Consider the following 6,000-nt stretch of genomic DNA (forward strand, 5'->3'; position numbering starts at 1 on the left):
AAAAATGCCATCGAGCTCGCCGGTGGATCTTCGACGCGCTCCCCTACCTGGCGCACCAGTTGTCGGTGTTTAACCGGCTGCCCACCGAGGGATATGCCCAAGGTGGTAAGTTTTGGGTGAAGAGACGCCGAGATCAGGAACTCGAAGGTGCAAGGAAAACTCCGTGACATGCCCAGTCCGGTGGCCCCGGGTCTGACAGACCCCCTAGCCCCACAGAGGAAGACAATGAAAGCTCAGGTCCGAATCCTGCAAGTACAACCTCTGACAACCAAAACAAAAGGAAACGGAGTCAGCGAGGAAGAAACCAATACCCCGAAGGGCAATGGACCGTCAATGCAATTAGCGCGGCGGGAGAGCCCATAGATCCTCCGCAGGTTGTACCAAAGTTTTGTAATTCTATCGGTGCTATAATCAGAACAAAGATGGTTTTCAATCCAACGATCCCCAATTGGCCCCTGGTTCCTGAGGGGAGGAAAGAAGCGATGTGGCAATTGTTGAGCAAAACTTTTATTCTGCCCAGAGGAAGTAGAGAACAAGTAAAGCATTATGCTCTGAAGATGCTGGGTGAAACTTTCCGCCGGTGGAAGAGCGAACTGAATACCCAATATGTCCAGAAGGGTCGAATGCCATTTGCAGAATACGGAGACATTACACCAGCACAATGGGAAGAGTTTGTTTGACAGAAGACCACTGAAGAAGCTCTAGCTCTAAGCCAAAAGCAAAGTGAACTAGCAAAGAGCAACATACATAGAGTCCACCTTGGGCCAGGTGGGTACCAAAGAAAGGTCGAGAAGTGGCGGCGTGAAAGGGAGGCGGCAATAGCTACCGGGCAGCCTGACCCTTATGAAGGCTTGGACGAACGTGGATGGCGGTGGCTTAAAGCAAGGAAGCCAAAGATAGTTGAAGGGAAATCAAAATTTGATCGACCCGAGACTGAAGCGGTTGCAGAAAAAATATTACAACTTGCCGAGCTTCAGAAAAAAGGTCAGTTCAAACCCCATAGGGAGAAAGATATGCTCAGTACAGCCATTGGGTCCAAAGAGCATGGAGGCTGTTGTCGGTGTTTTACCGACTGCCCACTGAGGGGTATACCCAAGGTAGTAAGTTTAGGTGAGGAGACACCGAGATTAGGAACTCGAAGGTGTAAGGAACAGAAAACTTAGACAGGTTCAGGCCGCGAGGTGCGTAATACCCTACGTCCTGTGTGGTGGTTTGTATTGCCTTGGGTGTAGAATGATCTAAAGATCCTGTTTTGAGAGGGTCCCTATCCTCTCTTATATATCCGGGAGGTTAGGGTTACATGAATCCTAACTGATACTAGCTAGGGAATCGTACCAGAACATATCTCGAGTAGATTCCTTCTGTATCGATTAGCTTTATCTCCTATTTAAACGGGATAAATAAGAAATAAATGAGATGAATAAGAGATAAGACGGACTTAATCTCTTAAACCTATTTAAACTACGTTATATACACAGCCCCGTGGCCCCGGGTCTGACAAGCCCCCGATCTCTTCGTAGCTGAGTACTGCAGGCTTCTTGAGTACTTTCAAAGTAGTCTTCGGCCTCTTTTGAAGCTCCGTCTTGAAGTCCTTCTTCGAGTACTTACTTGGCTGCATCGAAGCTATGAGGTGCTCATACCCCGAATTAAATTTTAGATATGATGTGCGATTGAAAAATCGCACTCCAATTGGAGTAGCCCCTGAGCCTTAGGTTGAATCAGAGAATCAGGCTAAAGGTCACATTAATCTTGAATCTTCGTTACTTACTTTTTCAAAATAAATTCGAAAAAATAAGTAGTCGATGCCACGTATCCCGCAGCCCCCGAGCCTTGAATCCAAATCTCTCAGGTTTGGAAATAAGGATCCAAAAGTCGTGGCATGCAATGTAAAAATATCCATATGGTAAAAAACTGATGTGATGGTACAAATGATGGAATTTAGAGTAGACATTCGAAAAACCCCTTTTCTCGGGACAATCAACCCTGAAAAAATGGTTAAACGAATATTTTATCTAAACAATCCACCAAATGACCTCTCAACTTCCAAATATTCTGTGAAATGACTCTTCAACTTCAGAACAGTAGAACTGTTCCCAACCACTGGTTATTTAACCCCGCGGTATCTCCAAGTAAAACTGTGCTTTCAATCTGCAATCTGCCAAGAGCAGCCAAAATCACCAAATAGAGCCGCGCTCCGCCTTCATCCTCCCAAAGAAATCCCAATCCCCCAAATCTCCCCGCCCCTCTCCCCGCAGCCCCCGAGCAACTCGTGGCGAGCGGTTCCAGAGATGGCGCCCAAGAAATCAGAGAAAGAAGGGAAGAAGAAGGAGGCACAGCCGCCGACTGGAGAGTGGACACACAGTAAGTGCTCCCTCAACGATCTCAATAGGCTAGTTTCTGAGGGATTGCTCCAAGAAAAAAATCTTGTCAATTGGCGCCCCTCATTCCATGAACCTTTCCCCATGGAATATGTTGACAAAATCGTCACATTTTACCATTTTGCCGAACGAGGTCTGGCCCTCCCCTCTTGTTCTTTTTTCCGTGGCCTCCTTTACTATTATGGGCTTGAGCTCCATCACCTCAACCCGAACTCCATTTGCCACATCTCAACTTTTATCCATTTCTGTGAAGCCTTCTGTGGAATCGAACCCCACTGGGATCTTTTCCGCTTCCTCTTCCGCGTCAAACCACATCCCACCTCCAAGAATCCTTCCGTTGTAGGGGGCGCCGGCATCCAACTTAGACAACAAGCCGGCGACAAGTATCTTACGTATAAATTCCCCTCCAACATTCCCGGGTGGAAAATCCATTGGTTTTATATCGAAAATCATGCCCCCCAACTCCCAAAAAAGTCAAACAGTCCACCTGTTGTGAGGCTGGAGTGGAACATCGAGCTTTCCAGGGGGGACATGGATCAAGTCGAGGAGCTGTTAGACACCATAGCAGCGCACAAGCTGATGGGAGTGACCGGCGCGTCCGTCATGTTTTCCTTTTTCAAACGCCGAGTCCAACCAATCCAACAATGCCACCGTCTTGGCTTCGAGTACACGGGCGCTGAAGATCCATCTTGCATGTGCGCAGAGGAGCTGTCAGACGAGGCCGTGCTCCTCTGAGTCAAGAAGGTGTTGTTGGACGTGGATGCAGTCCCCTACATCCCAGGACTGTTCTCCGCGCGAAGTCCTCCAAGACCGGTGAGTATTCGACTACTTTTTGTTGGAAACAAACTTTGTTCTGCCGCTGCTAACTGAAAACCTTCTGCAGGGGCACACAGAGGTGTACCGGAGCTACCCACGCAACCCGACATCCCCCAGCTGGACCATCTCCTCCCCAGCGCCGCGGCCAAAGCCAGGAGGGCCCAAGTGGCCGAGGCTCTGCGCGGCAGCGAATCCATAGAGGGCGGAAGCCCCCGGGCGGAGAAAGAAGCCGAGGAGGAGACGAGTAGAGGCAACTCCCCCAGACTGTCCGTGGAGTTGGCCGATACTCTACCCGCGGTCCCGCAGGGTCGCCGGGTTGCGTGCAAACGAAAGACGCAAGAAATCGAGTCCTCCAGGTATGAACATGCTGCCTTGTTGTCGTACACCAATATTGTTGCATGCTAACATTTCCCTTTTACAGTCCTCCGGCTTCTCCACCACGGCCCGGGCGCCAAGAAATGGAAACAGAGCCAACGGCCTCTGCGGCGGTGACCATTGCCGTGGCGGGCACCGCGCCATTGGCTGGTCAGACCCCGCCGCCGACAACGAGTACCCCGGGCGGGCTATGCGGGTGAAGAAGGCGATCATGAAGAAGTCGACACTGTAAGTTTGCATTTTGCTTCGTACTGAGCACTCTGCTCTGTTCGACTTGTATGATGGTATAACTGAATTTGTTGTATTAGGTCTGCAAGCGCCGCTCCACGCAAGTCAAAGCCGGCCACTGCTATTCCAGCCCCCGAGCCAGCGGCCCTAGAGGAGCTCGCGCCCCAGGAGCCAGCCCCCGAGGCAGATGCGACGCTGCTCGACTTGCCACCCCCGAGCCACAGCAAGCCGAAGCGAGGGCCGGTGGCGAGGAACAAGCCGAGGCCCCTGACGCCACTCCTGCGGATGGCACAGGTAAGCGTCTCACCGCCCCAAGCTAGCTGCCTAGACCCAAGCGTTATGCACTGAAAACATCTAGACTTGCAGGTGCCCAGCAACCACCTTCTGGGGAGGCCGCAGGGACCTCGAGTCCCGAGGAGCTGCTGGTGGCCAAGCTCGGGTGCCAGGACGTCATCGCTGCCAATCTGGTAAATGACCCAATGCTGACGGCCGGCAACATAAAGACCTTCAAGAAGGCATACAAGGAACTGTATGACTTTGCCATGGTAAGACTTGAGTACTTTTCCGCTTGTATGCATTGTCGAGTTGTTTGTCTATCTCCCCTCCCTTATGCAGAACATGATCACTCACTCACAGAAGAAATCCGAGAAGTTAAAAACCGTTGTGAGTGGCCATTAGGAGCTTGCTGCCAAGGAGAAGCGCATATCCGAGGAGCAAATGAAGAACAGCTACCTCCGGAGAGAACTCGACATGATGAAGCAGGAACGTACTTGAGAGACATGGCTTCTCAAGAATGACCTGCGCAATCTCGAGGAGCAGCTCATTGTAACGCCCCGAAAATTTCAAATCTAAACTATGCGTTAGGGAGTTCCGACTAAAAACTTATTCATCGTAAAACCCTGACCCTCTCTGTCACACGCGCGCCGTCACATCCCCGCCCTGTGCCGCTCAGTGCCCGGCGTCCCCCACGCACACCGCCTCGACCCTCGCCACCGCGACCGCGCGCGACTGCTCTCCGCAATTAGCGCCGGCGCTCCTCGTGCAGCGCACGAATCCCGCGCGCGCGTGGCCGACCGGCCGCGGTCGCCGCCGCGACCGGCGCCGACGCGTCCCTTCCCCCTCTCTCCATTTCCATTTTCTCCCTCCCATTTCTTTCTTTTCTTTTTCTTTTTCCAATCTCTCTCTTTATTTTTCTTTCCTTTCCTTTTCCCCCTTTTCCTTTTCCTTTTCCTTTTCCCCTTTTCCTTCCTTCTTTCTTTTCCCTTTTCCCCCCTTCTCCTCCCTTCTCTTTCCCCTGTCCCTGCTCCTGAATGCCGCCCGGCCCCGGCTCCCAAGCCACGGCCACCTCCTTTCCCCTGCGCGCACGCACGCCCCTGGGCTCGGCCGCCCGTGCCCACGCGCGCGCGCCTCTGCGCTCGGCCGCGCACGCCCCGCGCGTGCCCCACGTGCCGCGCCACTCGCCGCGCCGCCCGTCGCACGGTTGCGCAGCGACGCCGCGCCGTCCGTCGTTGCCACGCCCTCCCTCGCCACTGCGCCCACGTGCGCGCGCCGCGGTGAGCACCGCCCCACCCCTGGCCCGCGCCACGCCGCGCTGACCGCGCACGCGCGCACGCCCAGGACTGCGACGCCACGCGCAACCGCACGGCCGCCGCGCCGCCCGCCACTGCCGCCCCGGCCTCGCCGCCCGAGCCGCCCTGTGTTTGCACAGCTCCCTCCCCACGTGCCCGATGACACCTCGGCGCCCTCACCGCCACGCCGCGTCGCGACGGCCGCAAGCGGCCGGAGCACCATTAATGGCGCCCCGCACCGCCCGCCGGCCGCCATCGACCCGTTTCCCTCCGCCCCGCCGCCTTCTCCCTCTATAAAACGGACCCCGCGCGGCTCACCTCTCCCCCGCAGCTGACACCGCCACCTCTGACCTTTCCCCAGCACGCAGCGCCACCGCCACGGACGCCTCTGCCCGCCGCCGCTCGCTCCCATGGGCACGCCTCCCCGCGGCATCCCAGCACGAGGTGAGGCCGGGGATGGGATCCCCATGCTCCCCTCTCCCTTTTCCCCCACCCCCGAGCCGCCACCGAGCCCTAGGCCGGCCGGACCTAGCCGCCCCGGTGCCCCCTTTCCCCCTCCTCTGTTCTGTGCGGGGAGAGGAGGAAGAAAGGGCTTTTTGCCCACAGCCCCCTCCCCTTTCCTGTTTTACTCAAAT

Source organism: Panicum hallii, chromosome 2, assembly GCF_002211085.1.
Source record: "Panicum hallii strain FIL2 chromosome 2, PHallii_v3.1, whole genome shotgun sequence".
In the NCBI taxonomy this organism is placed as follows: Eukaryota; Viridiplantae; Streptophyta; class Magnoliopsida; order Poales; family Poaceae; genus Panicum; species Panicum hallii.